This window comes from Acomys minous (assembly GCF_964271855.1).
Source record: "Acomys minous genome assembly, chromosome: 4".
Classification (NCBI taxonomy): Eukaryota; Metazoa; Chordata; class Mammalia; order Rodentia; family Muridae; genus Acomys; species Acomys minous.
In genome coordinates, this window is record NC_140486.1 from 102,613,394 (window position 1) to 102,636,138 (window position 22,745).

General features: G+C 41.8%; 1 pseudogene across 1 annotated transcript; it reads right to left on the bottom strand.

Moving 5' to 3' along the window:
- Positions 1-20,004: 20,004 nt before the first annotated feature.
- LOC311595692 (peptidyl-prolyl cis-trans isomerase A-like) lies at positions 20,005-20,500 on the bottom strand (annotated as a pseudogene). Its single transcript has one exon. The product of its transcript is annotated as a peptidyl-prolyl cis-trans isomerase A-like (transcript).
- Between the last annotated feature and the right edge of the window lie 2,245 nt (positions 20,501-22,745).

A 22,745-nucleotide genomic window follows, 5' to 3' on the forward strand; every position in this document is an offset into this window, starting at 1 on the left:
GCACTGCAGGAATGAAAGACTTATTTTCTCAGCTGCTGGGAGTGGCAGAAAGCTGCAAGTTGCCAATTTTTTTTTTTCTGGGAATTGTCCTAGCCGAGGAAAGCAACCTTGTTCAAGGTCATGTCATCCTTCCAGGGGTACTGTACATCCAATAACATGCTAAAGTGCTTGCTCAGCCCCACCTGGACAGTGCTGAAGCCTCACCCAAGGGTCAGTGTGTCCGAGGGGTCATTGAGGTTTTTGCTGACTTTGCATCACGGCTCAACTTCTTCTTTCTCTTGCTGGTTACTTTACCTCCCTTCTGTAGGGGTGGTCCAGCCGTTGTCACAAACCAGCAAACATCCATCCTTCCAAGCTGGTAGCAGCAGCAGTAAAAGTTCAGAGGAGAGCTTCTATATCAAAATGGGCCCCGAGAGCACTTTTCCTTTGACACACGACCGGCTCCTCTTTTCATTTGTGGAAACAACGAGCTTTTAGAGTGTAAGTCTGATTCCATAATGCCTGTTGGTCCAATTCAGTGGCGAAGAGATGTCCAGTAAAAGACACAAGGTGGAGGGGGGGATGGATTTTATGTCTCTCAGGAGTGTTATTTCTCTTTCTGTTGAACCAAGGAGCACCAGCACACCGAAGGTCTTGAAATTGTTTTCTGAGCTTATAACTTTATAGCTTCTCCACTCCTTGAGGGACCCTGTCTGCTTTCCTTGTAAAAGCCTCTCAGAGAAGTCTGAAACCAAACAACTGACTCACACACTCAAGATAGAGATACAAACTGATGACAACATACTTGGGGCATTTCCCTTAGATGGTTTCATTTTAAACATGGGCAAGCTCATTACAGCCAAAGCCTAAAGGGATTATAACAATAAATGTCTAGACATTAAGACCGGAGCACAGAGATACTGGGTATGGCAGGCTCTTATAGGAAGCTTTCCCTTATATGACTTAATTATCCCACTGATACACCAAAATATAAGGCCCTTCACCACCACAAATCAGTATCCTCACGTGAATTCTTCTGGTTACTGTTAAGTTTTATTGCATCTAAAACAAAAATGGAAAAATAATGTGTTAGGGAAGAGTTTGATAAATCATTATACAAGTAAATAGTGATTGATATCAGTAGAAAATAGTGGACACAATGGACAGGGTTTTGTTGTTGTTGTTTTGTTGTGCTTTTTGTTTTTTTTTGAGACAAGGTTTCTCTGTCTTACCCTGGCTGTCCTGGAACTCACTCTGTAGACTAGATTGGCCTCAAACTCAGAGATCTGCCTGCCTCTGCCTCCAAAGCACTGGGATTAATGATGTGCACTACCACTGCCTGGCTAATGAATAGGTTTAAAAAAATTTTTTTTATTAATTTATTCTTATTACATCTCAATGGTTATCCCCTCCCTTGTATCCTCCCATTCCTCCCTCCCTCCTATTTTCCCCTTATTCCCCTCCCCTATGACTGTTCCTGAGGGGGATTAACTCCCCCTGTATATGCTCATAGGGTATCAAGTCTCTTCTTGGTAACCTGCTGTCCTTCCTCTGAGTGCCACCAGGTCTCCCCCCTCCAGGGGACATGGTGAAAGGTGAGGCACCAGAGTTCGTGTGAAAGTCAGACCCCACTCTCCGTTTTACTGTGGAGAATGAATAGTTTTTAAAAAGTAAATAAGAACTTGTTTTAATTGTCTTTTGATGTGTGACATTAGGGAGAAAAGATTTCTTCTTCTACTCACGGCAAGGATCATGTCTGACACCTCCTATAACAAAAGACACATTAATAGACTGATATTTAAAAAAAAAAAAACTCACACGAATTCATTTAATGTAAGTTTTATATAACATAAGAGTCTTCAGCAAGGAAGAGCCAGCTGAGTGTGGTGTCAGAGGCCTGAGATCTCAGCTACTTGTGAACTGAGGGAGGAGGCCTGTGTGGGATACAGAGGGAATTCAAGGCACCCTAGTGAGCCTTTTCAAAAGACAAAGTGAAAGGAGATCTGGGGATAAAGCTGTGTTAGGACACTTGCCTACCACACACGAGGCCCTAGGTTCAGTCCCTGGTATTGCAAAACAAACCACCCCTTAAAACCATAGGCCTCCTCCAGAAAATAGGAAACACTGTACATTTTAATGAGTCATCCCTGCGTGCGGCCAAGATGAAAGGGCACCAGCTCTGTGTCTTTATTCTGAAACTTGTCTGGAATGAAGGTCTTAGGACTTTTTTTTTTTTTTTTTAAAGAACAATGGTTCTCAAGCTTCCTAATGCTGCATTCCTCATGTTGTGGTGGACCCCAACCATAAAATCATCTTTGTTGCTACTTCATAACTGTTATTCTGCTGCTTCTACGAGTCATAATGTAAATATCTGTGTTTTCTGATGGTCTTAGGTGACCCCCTTGTGAAAGGGGCAGTTAACTCTGAAGGGGTCCCCTGTTTTTAGAGGCTGGTCAGAATTCTTTGAAAGTTTGTGTCAGGAGAGAATGACAGGAAAACATCAGAGAAACCATCTTCCTTCTATTATTATTATTATTTTTTAAAAATCTCTTAAAACCAAACTTAGTATCAATAAGGTGTCATATTTTGGAGCAGGAGGTTCTGGGCTCCTCCATTTAAAAAAACTGCTTTCAAACCCAACACAATTACCTCACAGGTTGGGTCACGAATCCAGGCCACGGCTTAGCTGGGTTCTCCAAACTTGCACAAGGCAGCTACCAAGGGTGTGGGGTCTCATGTGAAAACTCAATTAAGTTTACCTGTGTGGTTGTCGGTAGGGGTTGTTTTGTTTGTGGACTGTGGGTTTAAGTCTTCCAGGACCCAGATAGATGGCTTTGTTGGCCAGTGACCACCTTCATTCTCTCCCACTATGGGCCTCTCTAGCATGTTTGGTTGATTGATCAAAGACAGCTTTGGAGGCTGTAGGTAAGGAGGAGATAGTGGCATCTCAGCAGGGGCTGCAATGTTTGTTGGTTAGATAGAGGCAAGCTGCTGAAGGTGAGAGACCACCTGGAAAATACAAAGAGGTAGAGGGGGCGGGGTTTGGGAGCCATCCTAGAGGATGCCTGCCGAAGAAATTAGACAGAGGCCAAGAGAATTCAAAGATATTAAGAGGGAGACAAATGATTCTAGTCACCGGCACGGTTACTTTGGGAGCCGCAATTGCACAGGCATGTTTAAATGGAGACATCATTCCTAAATCAAATGAAATTTCCTTAATTAATGCATCGCTTTCTTCTTCAAACATTCGGCAAACTTCCTAATCTTATCTGCTAAATCTTTGAAGCTATTAGCACATGCTTTCAAACTTTTGCCAACTACTTTCCTCCCTTTTATGCCCTCACATAAAATATCTTTTCTAGATCATTAAAGAAAAAAAAAAACTCTACAGAAAAACTACTGTGAGTGTGTTTAATTTTCTTTGACTCATGGGCAAGGGATGGTGTTTATGCAGGAGAGTACAGTGGAGGGCTGAAAATCTTACGAAGGGGGTTCAGCCTTCGCCGAGGCTGTACAGACTATTCCATCTGTGGCTCTCAGCGGGGTATTTCTGCTGATAACTCAAGAAAAGGGTTCTTTATTTTGAAAGCATATGGAGATAGAAATGCCCTCATGTGTGGAGAAGAGGAAGAAAATAGTGTGTTGAGCTGGTTTATTTGTGCAGATTTATGGAAATATGCCACAAAGCTCACCCAAAGTTTCTTAATTGCCAGCCATGGGCTGTGAAATATGTGGGACGGATCCCGATTTCTTTGTGAGGTTTTCGTTGTGCTTGCCTTGATTTTCTGTTTTTGTAATAAGAATGAATGAATGAGAGAGAGAGAGAGAGAGAGAGAGAGAGAGAGAGAGAGAGAGAGAGAGAGAGAATATGATTCTCTGGTTTGTTGCTCTTGAATTCTTAATAAAAGCAAAGAACTGCCTTTTGTGTCTATCTGTAGTAAAGACGGAGGAGATGAGGGAGCAGGGGGTGAGCATATAGGTGGAATGCTGAGATCTGTAGCATCACAGGTGTCTTCTCTGCTGTGAATGTCCGATGTTTCGTGTCTTCCAAGAAAGATGCCTTTGTTGGGCTTACTGCTATTTTTAATGTTCTGATTCAAATGACTAGTGAGTAGAAGAAACCAGATAGTAGCATGGTAGGGAAGTCTCTGGTGGATTCTAGGTGTAAGGTGCCTAGCTTACAAGTTAGTGAGTAGCTGAGACTTGGAAGAAGTTATCTGTCTGGAGGAATGGCTGAGGTGACCTAGAGAAAAAGCATGTGAGCCTAAGATAAACCTAATCATTTCCAAGTTTGGTCTATGATTCTGTATTGGATATCTATCTATCTATCTATCTATCTATCTATCTATCTATCTATCTATCTATCTATCTATCTATTTTCTATCTAATCTATCATCTATCTATCATCTATCTATCTATCATCTATCTATCTATCTATCTATCTATCTATCTATCTATCATCTATCTATTTTCTATCTAATCTATCTTATCTACTCACCTATCATCTATCTCCCTATTATCTATCAACTATTTATTTATCTATGTATCTATCCTCATCATCTTATGTACCCACATCTCTATTATCTATTTTTCTATCTACATTTATGTTATGTGTGATGTGTGTGTGTGTGTGTGTGTGTGTGTGTGTGCGCGCGCGCGCACGCACATGCACACTCATGTGTTCGTGGGAGCCAGATGTCAATGTCTAGTATCTTCTCCTACCAGTTTTTCTTACCTTTTGAGGTAGGTTTTCTCACTGAACCTGGGGCTTACTGACTTGACAAGACTGGGTGACTAGCGAGCTCTAGGCTCCTATCTCAGCCTTCCCTGTAGTAGGATTAGGGCTATGAACCACCGTCCTTGGCTTTTTTACATTGATGCTGGAGAGTCAAACTCAAGTTCTCATGCTTGTAGGGCAAGTGCTTTACTGTAGGACAATACATCTTCCCTCACCTCGAATCCTTAAAACGTTATTATGCTCATACAGATATGATTTGAGCCCAAATGACTGAAGAATTTGAAAGAATATTCCTTAGTAGGAAAAATATACATGAAGGATAGAAAATGTGACTGTGTATGAAACAGAATGGTGAATGTGCATGTTAAATGTCTTTTTTTTTTTTTTTTTTTTTTTTTTAGATCATTGCTCTTAGGAAAATGCTCCTTTTTGGTGATTGGCAGTAGGAGAGTTACACACTAATACCTGGAGCGGCTCTTATTTGGTTTCAGCATTAGAATGAATGAAAGGCAAATATTCACCTGGAGTTCTTGACACAAACTTGAAGTCACTGTGGATCTGACTGTAGATGTTGTAGTTGGATGTTATCATTATGGATTAGCTATGTCTTAAGATGGGCAGCAACATACTTGAACAGTTAATTTTGTGTTTTCTGAATACAGACTTAGATGGCCTGTCAGCAGTGTTTGCATGTACTATTCAGCAGCTTTCCAGAAGGTACTGCTAGCTATCACTTTCTCATTGTTTGCGATCCTATGCCATGAAATGGGCACACTGAAGACCTGAGTCTGGGAGGATCTCTTGTGGTTGAGGCTGAAACTTTCTTGGAATTCATGATGGGAAAAGCCTAGACATTCAGGACCATGAGCCTCTGTCTCGTGGCCCATTTCAGAGTGAGATGGGGACTTAGTGAGATCAAGTCCCGAGCAAGTGCTGCTTATAGCAGCCAATTTCTTCTCCAAACTTTTAGCTACTCTCTCTCTCTCTCTCTCTCTCTCTCTCTCTCTCTCTCTCTCTCTCTCTTGTTTTCTTTCTTCATGGCATCCTGATATGAAACTTGCAATCCTCCTGCCTCAATCTCACTTCAATCCTCTGGAGTGTTGGAATTACAGGTGCAAATTACCTTACTGCTCTTTTCAATCACTATTAAAGATAACTTATTTATTTATTATTTATTTTCATTATCCCAGTCTTAGCTCATCCTTGGATTGAATCTTCACTTCAAACGAAAAAATAAAATAAAATAAAGGGCTGAAAAATCAACCCAAGCTGCTTGTGCGAGAGATCTCTCTCCACTGCTGGTGGTATTTGGGATGGTCAAGCTCTCTATTTCACTCACTACAGTGGGGTAAAATAGTATTCGATTATGGCGCTAACATATTTTCCTTTAGTTATTAATGAGGTTGGCTATCTTTCCAAATAATGTAGTAACTACATTTGGGGTAAGAATTTTACATATGTTTCCACTTTTCTGTTGTAATGCTGGCCCGTTCCTTATTAAATTCATATCTCTTCCTCTCTCCTCTACCCTTCACCTTTCCTGTGCCCCTTGCCCCTCCCTTTAATTTGTGTCTTCTCTATTTTCATAGATTTGTCTTTCTTTCTTTCTTTCTTTTTTAAAGGCAGGGTTTTTCTATGTAGCCCTGGGTGATCTGGAACTTACTCTGTAGACAGGTCTGACCTCAAACTCAGAGATCTACCTCTACCTCCCAAGTGCTGGGATTAAAGGTCTGTTCCATTGCTGTTGGCTGTATCATGTATTTCCATATGGTAGTCAGATACACTTTCTTTTTTCTTTTCTTTTCTTTTCCTTTCTTCTCTTCTCTTCTCTTCTCTCTCTCTCTCTCTCCTTTTTTTTTTTTTTAAATTTCTTAGCTATTTGGGCATTTTAATGTTTTCACTTGAAATGTATTACTGCATTGACTCCTCCCCTTCAATCTGAGATAGAGAGAGCATTTGAGATCAGACTGAGTTTACAGATTAGCTTAGGAACAATTGACATCTCTATAACATGGAGCCTTTTTGCACTTAGGGCTCAACTTGTCATTCTGCAGAGCCTTTGCATACCAAGTTGGCTGTTTCCTGGAATCCCTGTCTCTCCCTCATTCCAACTTGGAGCTGGCTCCAAGGGCAGGATGTGTGAGATTTGGAAGGGAGAGTTGAGTCAGCAGCACTCATTGTTTCTAGTGGTTGTCATGGTTAGAGAGGCGAAGAGAGACAGACATAGGGATGCCAGTGGTTTCCAGTGGTCCCAGCTCTTGCCCACATGCTGTCCCCTTCTTCTCCCTTTGGTCCCACTGGTTAGGCACGACCTCAGTCCCACCAATAGGTACCTGGCAGTGAACCCACAGAGGCGGTCCATATGCAGAGGCAACAGATTTCCTTGGCTTCTTTCTTCTCATTGTGGTATCAGCTTCAGCATCTGATGGCGCCTTTCTCCCAGATTCTCCTGAAAGCTACCTGGGTTAGGACTTAGGAGCTGGTAAGTGAACTTTTTTTTTTCTCTGATCCTAAAAGTCACTGGTTTGGCCTTTACTCCCTCATTTCCTTCTGCAAGAGAGCAGGTCTGCTTTCTCTCTTGAATGGATGCTCTTTCCTCATTTATTACTGCAGAACTGTAGCTCTCTTCACAGAGACTCTGTACTCTTCTTTCTATATTTATTCTCAGGCATTTTTTTTTATCATTTTGCTAGTTTATTTTGAATGAACTGTTACTTCCACAATATTCTAATTGGACCCATTTCAGCATCTTTGAGTTTGTTGAAACTTGAAATTGGTATCCTTCTCCAGAAGATGTTGTCATGGCTTGCTCCATCACTCATCTGAAACCTTTACACATTGCCATCTTTACAGAGAAGTCTTTCTGAGTCACTTCATGTAAAATTGTAACCCATTATTGTACAATATACCTGTCTTTCATTTATATCTCTAACACTGGTCATTATTTATCATGCCATATAGTTTTCTTATTGATCTTATTTGATTTTCTTCAGTGGATTATAAACCCTTCAGGGCAAGGCATTAAAAAAATCTGGCTTGTTCATTGCTAATATAGCCGGTGCTTAAAATGGTGTATGACAAATGATACTTAATGGAGGTTTTCTGTGAGTGAATATCCAAAAAGTGATTCATTTAAAAACACTGGAACTCACCACAGAGGCGAGACTGGCTGGCCAGCGATCTCCAGGGTTCCACTTGTCTCCAGTCCCCCTCACCAAGCTCTGAGATCATAAGTACGTGCAACCATGCTCAGCCATGCCCAGCTTTTCATATGTGGGTTTTGGAATGCACATTCATGCCCTTTTGCCTGTAAGGTGAGTATTTTACTGACTAAGGTATCTCCTAGACTTCTAGGTTGATTTTAATGGTTTGCTTCTATAATCCTGTGGATTAGGACTGTCAATTCTGTACTTTTCCTTTAAAAAAATAATTAAACATTTTTAATTTTTTTTACATATACATTTATATTATTACACATATATACAATAAACTACCTATAGCAAGAAGAACCATGAAACAATCAGGAATTATATAAATGTTACATTCTTAGTGTTTTGGCTATTTGTATTTGACAGCCTTGAAGAAAACATCTTTCCTATCTTGGGGCGCCTAAAATTCTGAATGTAAATCAATCTCCATCACATCTTGTCATTATCAACTTAAATGTACTTTTCCTATTTAAATCTCCATTCTTTGAAAGATACTTATTTAGAGTCATTTTTTAAAAAATCACCAATTTAATTAATGGTTTATATCATTGCGTGGATCCAAGATTGTATTTCTCTGTAAACAGTAGTGTATTGACTAGGCCTCTCTGTGGCTCACCCCCACAGTACTGCTCTTCTATAAAGATGCAGTCATACCCAAATCCTCTAATGAAATGTCTTTTATTCAGAGATGGGTGCTCCCCCATGTGATTGCCATTTCTCTTCATTGTCTGAATCATCCTTAGAGCCAACATTCCAACACTATATACAAGTGATTTGTGAACAAGACTGTCCCTCCTACATGGATTTAGTTCACAGATTTAGTTTCATGGATTTCTGTGAACTCAAGCTTGAGTTCACAAGTTTGAGTTCAGTTGAATATGCAGGGGTATATCTTATGAATGCTTGGAAGCTGACCAAATAGGAAGCGCACTAGACAGTGTTGGAGACAGGTACGTATCTGGAGGGCTCACAGCTTGCCAAAACACTTGTTGGGCTTTATGAGAAACCTCACAGGTTTGAAAATCTTAGTGAGAACAGACACACATTGAAAACAAAGAACAGACAAATAAAACATTTATTTAAAAAGTGTCTGCAGAGTTTTTGTCACCCATTGAGGCTTTGTAAAGCACCCAGGACTGACAGGAGCAGAAAATCCTCTTCCTCCTGCCCCTAAGTGGTCCATCCATGGCTACAGGAAAGGCTGGGAGAGCTTCTGATGACATCATGGTTACAGGAGGAGAGAGAAGCTAACCATAGAGCCAATCACTGACTCAAGCGTCTTTACCTCTTTTTCCTCTCAGCATCTGAGTTCTGCATATTCTTCCATTGTCTTAAACCAGGAGAAGGCAGGGGATGCTGTTGCCTCAGTCTCCGAAGGTCAGTACCTGGAACCACTAAGTAAAGTGGAACAGAAGATTCAGACCTTAAAGTTGAATGCAGTACCAACGCTGCTCGTTTAGATTAACTGACATGCAGACACAGACTGAGAAGGAAAACAAAACACGCCCCAGGGACCCTGGGACTTTGGGATGAAGCATTCTTGAAGACATTGATGTATATTGACTTATATTTTTTTTATCAGTTTTACATTAGTACAATAGTGTGTATATGGATGAGGTGAACAAAAGTGATTTGAAAACTGATTGTAACATTGTTCAGAGATGCACTTTGTACCGACTCAATGAGATTGAAATGAACTCTCTTGAGGAGGTTTCCCCCTTCTCAAAATAATGAATGCAATGACATTTGCACCATGGAGTTTATCAGCAAGATTTCTTAGTTGTTGTCTCCTTACTTCCTATGGTAGTTATTGTTATATAATGGATTAAGAGAGCAATATTTATAACGCCACTTTGTCTGGGGTCTTGAATCCAGCATGGCTCAGTTGGGTGGTTCAGCTTCAAGGCCTGGGCTGTATCATCTGAAGTCTGTCTGGGGCTGCAGACTCTGCTTCCAGGAAGGCTTATGCACACAGCTGCTGGTTGGAAGCTCTGTTCCTTGCTGCTTGACTTTTCCACATTGAGTATGCTGAGGGAGACAGAGAATAAGAAAACAACCAAGACACACATTGCTAAGTCATTTAGAAGCTAATATTAGATGGGACATGGCATCACTACTGCCACACTGCACTGCTACATAGACATAAACCTGGTGCACTGTGGAAGGGGCTAGTTAGGAGTTTGGCTAGAGTATATTCTGTTTTGCTTTTATGTAATATCTTATTTACCTATGTTCTTTTGTTCCTAAAGATTTTTTTTTTAATTTTCCAAATTCAAGAGTGGGTATAGAAGGAAAGCTGCTTTTTAATAAAAGTCCACAGGCAATGCTAATGAGTTTAAAGAAGAGATTCAAGAGATTCTTGGGCCTCTACTGGAAGGTACCCTTTGGATCAGTCTTCCTTTCTGTGAGGAGCCTTGGCATACAGGTAACCAAGATAGGAAACAGTCAGGTCCTGTGTATAGTCCCAGCACCTGGGAAGGTGGGGCAGGAGGATTGCCATGAATATGAGGACAGACTGGGCCACAAAGCGAGTTCCAAGCTAGCTTGACATACAGAGTCAAAGAGCTTGGGGAGAGAGAGAGAGAGAGAGAGAGAGAGAGAGAGAGAGAGAGAGAGAGAGAGAGAAGAAGAAGAAGAAGAGGAAGAAGAAGGAGGAGGAGGAGGAGGCAGAGGCAGAGGCAGAGGCAGAGAGACAGACAGACAGACACAGAGAGATTCTAAAAGAGAGAAATCAGACTTTCTATTTTTGGTCAGAATCTGCCATAAAATATCACAAACTCACTAGAGTCTGTACTTACTTTTCTACCCAGCACAGACGCACAGATACACACAGACAGACAGACACACATACACACAGACACACACCAACACACACAGACAGACAGACACAAACACACACAGATAGACACCCACAAACACACAGAGAGACACAAACCATGATGTGAATGAAAAGGGGGGACTCCCAAGGAGAATTGTAATTATGATTATTTCTTACAATGGACACCATCTTTGGACTGCTTTTTAGCTCCAAAATCCCAGGTGTTCTCAGTGATAACCAGGGATAAAAGTTCTGATTCCTTTTCACACTCTCAGTCGTCTATTCCTGCCTCAATTTGCATCAGCTGAAGGCTTTGTGATGGATGGACAATCTGTTCCTCATGTCTCCACATATCCTGATTTCAATTTTTTCTACTGTCACCTCAGTTCCAAGTAGGGGAGCATTTGTTTTATTAGATTCCTCTTTCGCCTAGCAAATTGCAATGATTCAATGCTCTTGTGTGTTTTCTTCCGGTTTCTCCATGTGTTGAGAATGCTGCATAAGCCCCAAGGAATTTAAGGACTCCCAGAACCAAGCGATAGGTGCTTTGAGTGAGATATGAGAGTATACAAAGGCTGTTGCTAAGCAGCTATTTACAAATAAAGGCATTTCTCCAACAGAACAGAACCATCAAGCAAATGCTATCATTAAATGGTGCATAGTCAGGGAGACTACCTTCACTGACGAGGAATTCACTGTTGAGCCCTTTATTTATAGTGCAGATAATGGTTGCTTGAAAAGGGAGGAAACTGTGTCAAGGGACTTTTATGAGTGGTGGGGAAAAAAAGTGGGCTGTATGCTGGTTTGAAATGATGACCAAATAATGACTTCATTTCGCCGTCAGCCTGCAATAAATCTGCAACTCTTCTCTCACCAGTGACACTGGAAGCTTCAGGGAATCCAAGCCCATTGGTTCCAGGCACTAATCCTTCATGCTGGGAAAAGTATCTGCTAGGTACACCTGACCCAAAACTTCTGCAGGGCCAATATGACTTGGCTATTAATCTTGCCAACTGTTGCTCGTGGTCCATCACTTGAGAGCCTACACACTAGTAGTGCTAGCTCTGGGACATATGTGCGGTAACTATCTTAGGGTAAGAAAGGAAGCGCTCAGATGTCCTTGCTGTTTTTAGCCAAAGAAAAGGGAAAACAAAACAATGCAACTACAAAACAGTTTCAGAGACTAACAGTGCGGACAGGGCTCATCCCTCAGATTTCCCACTCATTAGTTGCTGCTCGACATTGGACTTTCTTAAAAGTAAGATGATTCAGTTAGAACCATCCTCACCTTCCTGCTGCCCAAACCTAATGCTATTATTATTTTTCTCTAAAGAGCTTATGCTTTGAGACATTTTTATCTAGACAGTGGTTCGTATTACTGTTATTCATTTATTACTTTCTTGGGCTTATGTTTGAAATTATTCATATTTTGAACAATGTGTAATGATCAACTATGACAAACCCATATAACCCAAATCTCTGGTTGCTAAATTAGCATTTCATGGTACCATCTACTATTGTTGTTTGCTAGATTTGTGTGCTAGATATTGTTAAATATTACTTTTACCTTCTGTACAGAGCTTTGGTATACATGGAACTTGGAAAAGGAAAAAAATTATTTGGGGTGGGGTAGAATTGACCAGAAGGATGTCAGAGCCAAGGATCAAAGCCATGTATGTCATGGATGTAGCCTTTTTTTTTTTTTTGGTCTGTGCTGTGACTATTTCACTTGTGGATTTGGTGGCAATATCTAGGGGCGTGTCTGTAAAACCACTACTCTGAAGATAAGAGAGGCCGAGAGTGGCCAACAAGTAGAAGATAGCATTCCTGTCCCACCTATTTCCAGTAGAAAGTGACGACATGCATGTGTGGGTTTTTTCAGAAGTGTTTGCATGTTTTCTTAGCTCATTAGTTTCAGATGGAAGTGGTGTAAAACCTCTTAGTTATATGGAGAAGCTCCATAATGCTAGGAATCTTGTGGAACATTGTGGCATTGACTTCTTAATGCTGTTGCTTTGTGGATAATCTACAGGTTCTGCTTGGCTGGCTCAGGCAGGACGTTTAAGCAGAAGGTGCGTTGCATCTGTAGCCATAGATTTACCCATGAGTCTCTTCAGCTCATCCGACCTCCTCCTTGTCACAAAGGAGTTACTTTATGCCTTTGACTTATCTTGATGCAATCTTAAAGAGCAATCGCCTCTTAGTGTCTTAGACAGCATTAGCTCTGAGTCTCTATTCCAAACAAAGGCCTTTGTTTTGCCCTTCTGTTATAATCTGTTGCCCCAGGTGGAGTTTCAGCAGAGTGGGTTTATGTGTCAGAAATCGAGTAGATTTTCAATTAGAGTGCTGGTGAAGATGCATATTAGCTTGGCAGACAAGGTGCCTGTGGTAGAGTAATGGGCCGAGAGATGTACACGTCATAAAAAGATTTATTTTTTATTTATATGTATCTGTGCACGTAGATGCACATCTATGTAAGGATGCCTGCAGAGAACAGAAGATAACATCTGGTCCCCTGAAGCTGGAATTAGAGGCATTTTTGAGCTGCCCAACTGGATGCTGGGAATCGAACTCAGATCCTCTGTAAGAACAGCGGGTACTCTGAACTACTGAGACACCTCTCCAGCATCATTTACAATTATTATTTATTGCTTTTGTCTATGTGTGCTTTCATGGTGTACGTGTGTGGGCATGTGTGTCACAGTGCACCTGTGGAGGTCAGAGGGCAATTTTGTGGAGTTGATCCTCTCTTTCCATCTTCAAGAATGTTCCAGAGATCAAACTCAGGCTCGAGTGGCAAGCGTGTATCTCAGTCCCTGGAAACTGTGATTATTTTATGGTACATGGGAAGAGGAAACGAAGGCTGCTAACAACTCAGTCTGAGAGCAGAAAGACTACCCGAGATTGTCTGGTGGGTCTGAAGCAACTCCAAATGTTCTTGGAAGTAGAAGCCCTTGTCCTTATAAGTCAGAGGAGATGTCAGAGAGCTGCAATTGATGGCTTAGATACGAGATGAAAGGATGCTGGGTGGTGATGATGCACACCTGTAATCCCAGCACTCAGGAGGCAGAGGCGGGGGAATCCTTATGAGTCTGAGGCCAGTCTGGTCTAAAGAGTAAGTCCAGGACAGGCTGCCAGGGATACACAGAAAAACCCTGTCTTCAAAAACAAAAACAAAAACAACAAAAAGAAGGTGAGAAGAGACTACGAGGGACAAGGTATATAAGCAAGCAGACTCTAGAAAAGGCTAGAAAACATATCCTGTAGAGCATCCAGAAAACAACCTAGCCCCCAGACCTCTTGATTCTAGCCCCACGAGACCCGTTTCGGACATTAGCCATCAGAACTATAAGATAGTATTGAGTTGTCTTCAGCCATTAAGCTTGTTGCAACAGGAGTAGCAACAGGAAACTAGTAAAATTTACAAGAGATTGTTGCCGGTGAAACCATCTCGATTCTGCACGATTTCTTATCCCTCTCAGAGTCCCTTGCTTTTTGGAGCATCTCATAAAAGGGAACTGACACCCGACTTGAAATAATAGACCATCTTTTATCCTTCCAGAATAAATAATCATTTACTTAACCCAGTGGTTCTCAACCTTCCTAATGCTGCAACCCTTTAATGCAGTGCCTCATGTTGTGGTAACCCCCGTCCCCCAACCATAAAGTTATTTTTGTTGCTACTTCATAGCTGTAATTTTGCTACTTGTTATGGAACTTTTTCAAACCTCCTTCATTTGGGCTTCTTTAGTGCTTCTACCTCCTTCCAGCCCACCCATCTCACCTAGACAGGAGAGAAAAGAGGTTAATGGGAAGAGGAGAAGTAGACCTTCTTAGACTCAGTTTCTGGGAGCGATTGCACTGGCATAGTCAGCAGGATTCCAGCAGATCCATTAAACAGCAAACCAGCCGTTCAGCGAAGGTGACTGCAATCACAGTAGCCAGAACCTGGAGCAGACGCTGGAACCCGAATCCTGGAACCTCGAAGTGTTCTCTGGAGTGGCTCTCTCTCTGGGAGCATCTTGAGGTGGCGCCATAAACAGATAAACAATAGGAAATGATGCGAAGACCAAAAGTCCCAGCCTCTTGTTTTACACACACACACACACACACACACACACACACACACACACACACACACACACACACACACTCTAGTATGTTTTTCAGCTGGCAAAGACCAAGCCCCCGAAAGAGGTAGTTTCTCTTCTAGTAGATAAACATCACCTGTTCTCTCACAAGTCTGTTTTCCATCCCACACTTGGGATCAAAACAAAAACACATTTGCATCCACTATAGACAGAGGTTTGCCAAGCAGTTGTGGCCCACAGGTTGAGAAGCACTGCCTTAACTTACTATTTTTTTAGTCAATTGTTGACAATAATTGTATGACTTCTTTAAGCATGATTTGGGGGCAAGAAACTGACTTCCTTAATTTGCTACTTCATAATTGAATCTAGCTTGACTCTCTTGCGGGTTTTTTGCAAAGTATTAATTGGAACCTTGAATGGTAGGTGGGGTTGAAAGGAACTTCTTTGCATTTTGGGTTCTGAGAGACACTTAGAAAAGTGGGAAAGGACCTGACCACTCAACTATGGTAGTCTGCTCCCTGGTGGTTTCTTGGCTAAACCTACAGGTCTATTTGAAGGCAGGTGGCTCTCTTTATGACATGCTTAGCTACAGAAGCGCTTGCTGAGGCTCCCAACATGTAGCACCTAGTATTGCTTTTCTTAGTTGCTAATATATCTACCCATCTCCATGAACGTATCTTTGCAGGTGTCCTGCAGTCATGAGCATGCACTGGTCTCACGCCTTCATTCAATTCCACCTCTCCTTCCTGCTTCTCTGTTGCAGAGACTCTCCCATGCTAAGGGCATCTCCCCCTTTCATCTCCCATGCATCGTCCCCTTTCTTGGATGTATTTTGATGTCTTCTCTCAGTATATTTAGACCAGGGATGGAAAACTGACCCAATGAGCCATATTTGTTGTCATGGCCTCTTGTTTTTTCTTGTTATTCATCATTACATCTTGTACAGACGTACAAAATTGGAATTAGTTACAGCATTTTGAAATGGAGATTTCACTTAAATACGTCTAGGTTTTATTGAGAACTCAACAGATATGGCAAGGCTGGACTTTTAGTCCTCCAGGCTGGAGCTGGCTTCAACTGAGGACACAGCTAGCATTTGTTCTCCACTTCCGCATATTCCCACCATCCCCTGGTTTTTCTTTATCACCAAGGATCAGTTATTTGCTGTCATGCGCCAGATTTCCTTTGCTTACTTACATTGTTTTTCTAGTTTCCACAGATCTGAAAATTTATAAAACAGGGTCTGGACTTTTAGTATGCCTGAAACACCTCTTTCTCCTTCCCTCTCTCTTTCTTTACTTCGTGTGTGTGTGTGTGTGTGTGTGTGTGTGTGTGTGTGTGCGCGTGTGCGCGTGTGCATGCACATGCACTTAAACTCAGACATACAAAAATTCCACCGAAATATGCAGAGAGCTCAGATACATAAACAAAGAACTGGCTACCAGCCTGCTCAGAAATGGAAAGGAATTAGTAAAAAGTAGATTGCTTTCTATGGACAGCCGAGCAGGAATGACAGAGCCCAGGTGCTTTTGCAGTTAGTAAGCATGCTACATGACGCTGTCAGGAAGTTATTTGGACTGACTATGACTCTCCTGATGAGGGAGGAAATACACAACTCATTGTGTGGCTTTGTTGAGACTGTAGTCATGTTTGCTGGATGAGTAAATGGGGTGAGTGAGGTAGCCTTGGGCCTCTCCATGGTAGAGGAGTAAGGTGTAGGCATCTTGACCATAGTTAGAAATACTCTGTGAGGCAAAATTAGGTCCAACTGCAACAAACTGATTATGATTTTTATAAAAATGGCCTGAGAGGGTTCTATTATAGCTCAATAAAAATCTCTGAACAAAACAAAGATACAGTATGATTTAAATCAATTTGTGAAATTGATAAGCCAGCAGAAATTAATTTTTTACATCTGTCTGCCATCTGTCTGTCTGTCTGTTTATCTATCTATTCATCTATCTATCTATCTATCTGTCATCTCTACCATCTATCTATTCTCTCCCTTTCCCTCCCTCTCTCTCTCCCCTCCCCCCTCCCCGAGCGCGCGCGCGTGCGCGCACGCGCATGTGTGTGTGTGTGTGTGTGTGTGTGTGTGTGTGTGTGTGTGTGTAGGCCAGAGGACAACTTGTAAGAGTCGCTTTTCTCTTTCCATCATGTAGGTCTTGGGGATTGAACTTAGCTCATCAAGCTTGGTGACAATACCTGTTGAGGCATTTCACTGGTCCCAGGGGAGGTTCTAGATTGTGATGCCAATGGCAAAACACTGGCACATTGCTAACACAGATCTTCTTGGCAACACTGTTGCCCTAAGCTGCCCCATAGGACTGTCCCACACTTGCCTTCCATACAGCCTAAACGCAGTGCAGCAACTGGCTTGGAAATGTATCTCCTCTCTAGAACAGTATGTTTTCTTTAATTGGTTGTATTAATGGTGTGATAAGACACTTTTGTGGCTTGCTGAGAGTATAGTCATGTTTGCTGGGTGAGTAAACGTAGCGAATGAGGCAGCCTTGCACCTCTCCATGGTAGAGACCTTCATTATTTCAGTTGATCAAAGCTTACTTTGATTGAAATAGTTTTGTGTTTTTTGTTTTGTTTTATTTTGAGTCACCAAAGTTTAGAAACAGATTGGTAGTGGGCAGGGGAAAGCCACCACAATTAGCTGAACGTATCAGGTATAGTTGGAAAGGATATGATCTGGCCTATGGTGTGGTAAGCAAACATGGAAGGATGGAGCTGGGTGTGTCCTTGCCCTCTGGGATGGTACCACTCAACACCTGCAGCTTGAAGATGAATGCAGGAAGCATCTAGAAGGTCAGTGCCTCCGCAAATGTTGTTAAAGTAGAGGAAGCCTTTGCAAACAGGGGCACTTAGATCTCTTGATTTTCTATTAGATGGCTTTCTTTTATTGAAAATACATTTTTATTGTACAATATATCTGGATTATAGTCCCCTCCTCCCTCTACTCCTCCAAGTTTCTCCTCCCTTCCCCTCCTCTCCCCTCTCCTCCCCTCCAGGTACATTCCCTTTCAGTCTCTTATTAGAAGAGAACAGGCTTCTAAGAGATCCAAACACAGCAAAATAATAAAATGCAGCAAAAATCATCATATCAAAGTTGGAATGTAAAGAACCCAAGAGTAGGCACAAGAGTCAAGAAACCCATTTGTTCTCACACTCAGGAATTCCATAAAAAAAAACCAAAAAAACCAAAAACTAAGATAAACTCTGGAGGCAGAGTCAGGCAGATTGATGTGAGTTCTAGGCCAGCTTGGTCTACAAAGCAAGTCCAGGACAGCCAAGGCTACACAGAGAAACCCTGTCTCGAAAAACAACAAACAAACACACACACACACACACACACACACACACACACACACACAATTACTAAGCTAAAAGCTATAATATTTTTGAAGAGTACTTGATGCAGACCCATGTAGGCCTTGGGCTTGCTGCTTCAATCTCAGCGAGTCCAGATGAGCCCTGTTTAGTTGATTCAGACGGCCTTGTTCTCCTGGTGGCTCCATCCTCTCTGGCTCTTTCTCTCTTCCTGCCTCTTCTTTAGAAGAGTTCCCTGGGCTCTGAGGCAGGGATTTGATAGAGACCTCCCATTTAGACTCTCTCTCTCTCTCTCTCTCTCTCTCTCTCTCTCTCTCTCTCTCTCTCTCCACTTAATGTCTGGCTGTGAGTCTCTGCAACTGTTCCCATTTGCTGCTGGAGGAAGCTTCTCTGATGACTGAGTAAGGCACTGGTCTGTGCCTAGCAGAATATCATGAGGAGTCATTTTAGTAATACTTTTTTTTGGTTAAGACCAGTAGTGTTTGGTTTTACCCTAGGTCTCTGGGCTATCTAGTCTCTGGTTTTGGGTTACCTAAGCAGTGCCAGGTATGGGTTCTTTGTCCTGTAGTGGGCCTTAAGTCAAATCAGACATTGGTTGGCTATTCCCACAAGTTCTGTGCCACCATTGCCCTAGTGTATTTTGTAGGCAGGAGAGGTTGTAAGTCAATGGTTTAGTGGCTGGCCTGGTGTCCATGTTTCTCCTTTGGAAGCCTGCAGAGTACCTTCTCACACCATAGAGACTAGAACCCAGGGATGAAGCCTGCAGAGTACCTTCTCACACCATAGAGACTAGAACCCAGGGATGAAGCCTGCAGAGTACCTTCTCACACCATAGAGACTAGAACCCAGGGATGAAGCCTGCAGAGTACCTTCTCACACCATAGAGACTAGAACACAGGGATGAAGATGCCATGTAAGAACCAGCTAACTTCTTTATGTTAAATGAGTTGTGTTGGCCCCACTGTCAGTTTACAAAGAGCAGCCTTTTGTCTTAGCAACAGGCTGGGTTTTTGGGGGGGGATTTCCCCGGGACCTCCTTAGCTTACAACTCATTTAGATGCAACCCAGTCTTGCTACTGGAGGCCTCATTTAGTGACAAGAGATGGCCCTCAAATGACCCTCAATTCCTGCTGTCTCTCACCAAATTCTCTCTCTTTCCCCCTCTCAACCTAATCTTTCTGTTCGAGTCCCTATCTGCCTCAGTCCACCTGTAAAATATATTCTAGTTTTCTCCCAGGGAGATTCATGTGATGACTCTTCATCTTTACCTAATCTCTCTAGGTCTATAGATTGTAGCTCAGTTATCATCTATTTAATGGCTAATATCCACACACATGTGAATACATACCACATTTACTTTCTGGGTCTAGGTTACTTCCCTCAGAATGATTTTTTTCTAGTTCCATCTATTTGCCTGTAAATTTCAAGACGTCATATAAGTGGTTTACTTACGTTCTTTTTTTTGGTGGGTGGGAAAAGGAGGTTATTTTAGTAAATAAGTATTTTCTCTTTGATTTAAAATTTGGTTATCAAGATTAAATAATTCTTCTAGAATTATTTGGATCACCTTTAGACAAGGATAGATTTTATTTCAGAGTTGATTCAAATATGTGTGTTCTCTTTTTTTTTTCTTATTTAGCTTTTATTCATAATCATGGGCTTAACTCTGCAATCCAGCTAGACTTGGAGGGAATGAGGAAAATATGGAACCCAAAGAACTTCAATGAGAGCAGAGATTACAGGGTATTTCGAGCAGAATAGGGTGGGGGCACTCTTCTGAACTACAGAAGGAATGGTCTGCGCCTGTGAGATGCCCACAAGTCAAAAGAATTAGAGTTGTCCACAGTTGGAAATGGTGAGCTACTTTCTGGTTTTGCTATTCCTGGGCCCAAAACACTCCATGGCTTCTACAATGCTCATGCCTTCTTCCACCTTCCCAAAGACCACATGCTTGCCATCCAGCCACTCAGCCTCTGCAGAACAGATAAAAAACTGGGAAGCATTGAGTTTGGTCCAGCATTTGCCATGGATAAGATGCCTGGGCCTGTGTGCTTCAGGATGAAGTTCTCATCATCAAATTTCTCCCCATAGATGAACCTGTCGCCAGTGCCATTATGGCATGGGTAGTCCCCATCCTGGCACATGAATCCTGGAATAAATCTGTGAAAGGAAGAAGCTTATATCCAAATCCTTTTCTTGCCAGTGCTCAGAGCACGAAAAGTTTCTGTTGTCTTTGGAATGTTGTCCACAAACTTCTCCAAGGAGACATGGCCTAAGGGCTCACCATCAGCCTCGAGATGCCAAAGAATATGATGGGGTTGACCATGGTTGCAGCAAATCCAAACATGTGTCTCTTCATTCAAAAATTTTACTTGTCTTAGGTTCTAGGTCTGATGAGTTTTAATGGTTGTGCACAGACATCTATCCACCACACCAAACAAGACACAAACGTTTTCATTGCTCTAATAGGTTAGGCACATGTGTACATGATCATATGTGTGTGAGTATTTTATACAAATTATTTCATCTGTGCAATGGCTAATTTTATATATCAACTTGACTTGGATGAGGGAAACCGAGATACTAAGTAAAATTTTATTGGTACATCTATCCTGGTGTTTTCAGAATGGACCCGTGCTTGAATTGTTATGCTGACCAAAGATGGATCTGTGTTAAGAGGCTCATGGAAGGATCAAAGAGAGGAGATGTCAGTGGAAGGGGTAGTTCCTACCTCCCTCTCCCCTTGCTTGGGAGCTGGGACATCAACACTCTATGACTTATGCCAGCAATCCCCAGTTTGGACTCAAACTGGGAATGACACCTCAGTTCTCCCATTTGTGGATGACATATTCTGGAACTTCTGGACCTCCATATGACATAAACCAATTTTCAGAATAAATGCATGTCCTGTTGGTTCTGTTTCCCTGGAGAATTTGGACAAATGCACCACCTAATTGACGTGCGTTAGTCTGGGTCTGCTCTTGTATTTCACGCAAAGGAAATCACATAGTGTGCACTTTTTGTGTGCTTGGCTTTTTTCCACAGAGGGTTGGCAGATGTTTTGTGTAGACAACTCAATAGTGATATCTTTGGCTTTGTAGTTCTGGTCTCTCTACTCTCAACTCTGCTGCAGTAGCAAGCATAGGAAATATAGAAATGAATGGGCGTGGCCAGATTACAACAGTGTTTTATTTAAAGTGGATGGTGAGCTAGATTGGGTCTGTGGACCGTAGATTGCCAAAATTTGGCCCAACATAATATTTTTACTATTTATCAATGTTGTTTCATTTATTAGTAGTTAATTCTTCTTATTACAGAGAACTATTTTTGTTATGGTATGAATATACCCCAACTTGTTTATCTATTCTCCTATTGATGGACTCTTGGGCTGCTTCCAATTTATGACTATTACAAATAGGACTGCTATAAGCATTCCTGTATGAGTCTTTTTGAGAACACATGTTTTTGTTTCTCTTGGATAAATACCTAGAAGAGGAATTGCTGGGTCATAGAGTAGATGAATAGTTGGCCTTAAAGGAGCTGAAAAATGATTTTCCTAAGAGGTTGTGCCACTTGCCATTCCCATTAGCAGTGTATGAGAGCAGTGATGGCCTTGTCTTTGCCAACCATTTAGATGCAGTCAGTCTTTTGTTTTTAGGCATCCTAGCGATTCAATTTCTCTTTGAAACAAGCTCTCTGTCTATAATAATCACATCTCAGTTTGGCGTTTCTTACACCCCTTTTAGTGCCAACTCCTTCCCATGGTGCTTAGTTTATGTCTGTAAGCATGTGCCTGGGACTCTTCCAGTCTACTCTAAACTGTTGCTCTCATTTGTCACTAAGCTTATTACCTTACTTTGGCTTCCTTGCCTAAGTGACATCCGTCTAAGCTAATCTTCACCTGAACACATTGCTGGGATAATCCTACAACTAGAAGCTGGCCACACCCACCTCCCGTTTTCCGTCTCCTTTATTCCTAAATTCAGCGAATGTGTACTTGTATTCATCAGGGTTCTTTAGAGTAATAGAACTTACAAAATCTCTTTCTCTTCATCTATATATCTCTATGTATGTATGTATGTATGTATGTATGTATGTATGTATGTATGTATCTACCTATCTATGGATTTATTAAAATGGCTTACAGGCTGTGGTCCAGCTAATCTAACAATGGCTGCCTATGAATGGAAGTTCCAAGAACCATGAAGCTGGGTGTCTCAGCTGGTCTGCAGTAGACACTGGAATCCCAAAGAAATGGGCTCTAATGCCAGTGAAGGAATGGACTTGCTAGGGAGGCCAGAACAAGCAGGGAAAGAGCAAAATCTTCCTTCTTTTACACCCTTCACAGCAGAAGGTATGGCCCAGATTAGAGGTGGTTTTTTTCCAGCTCAAAAGATATGGATTAAAGATGTGCCTTCCCACCTCAAAGATCTGGATTAGAATTATGTATTCCCACTTCAAATTAAACAAAAATCTCTCATAGGTATGTCACTCCATTTTGGGGTTTTAATTAATTCCAGAGGTGGTCAAATTGACAACCACAAATAGTCATCACAGTGTACAAATTAAAC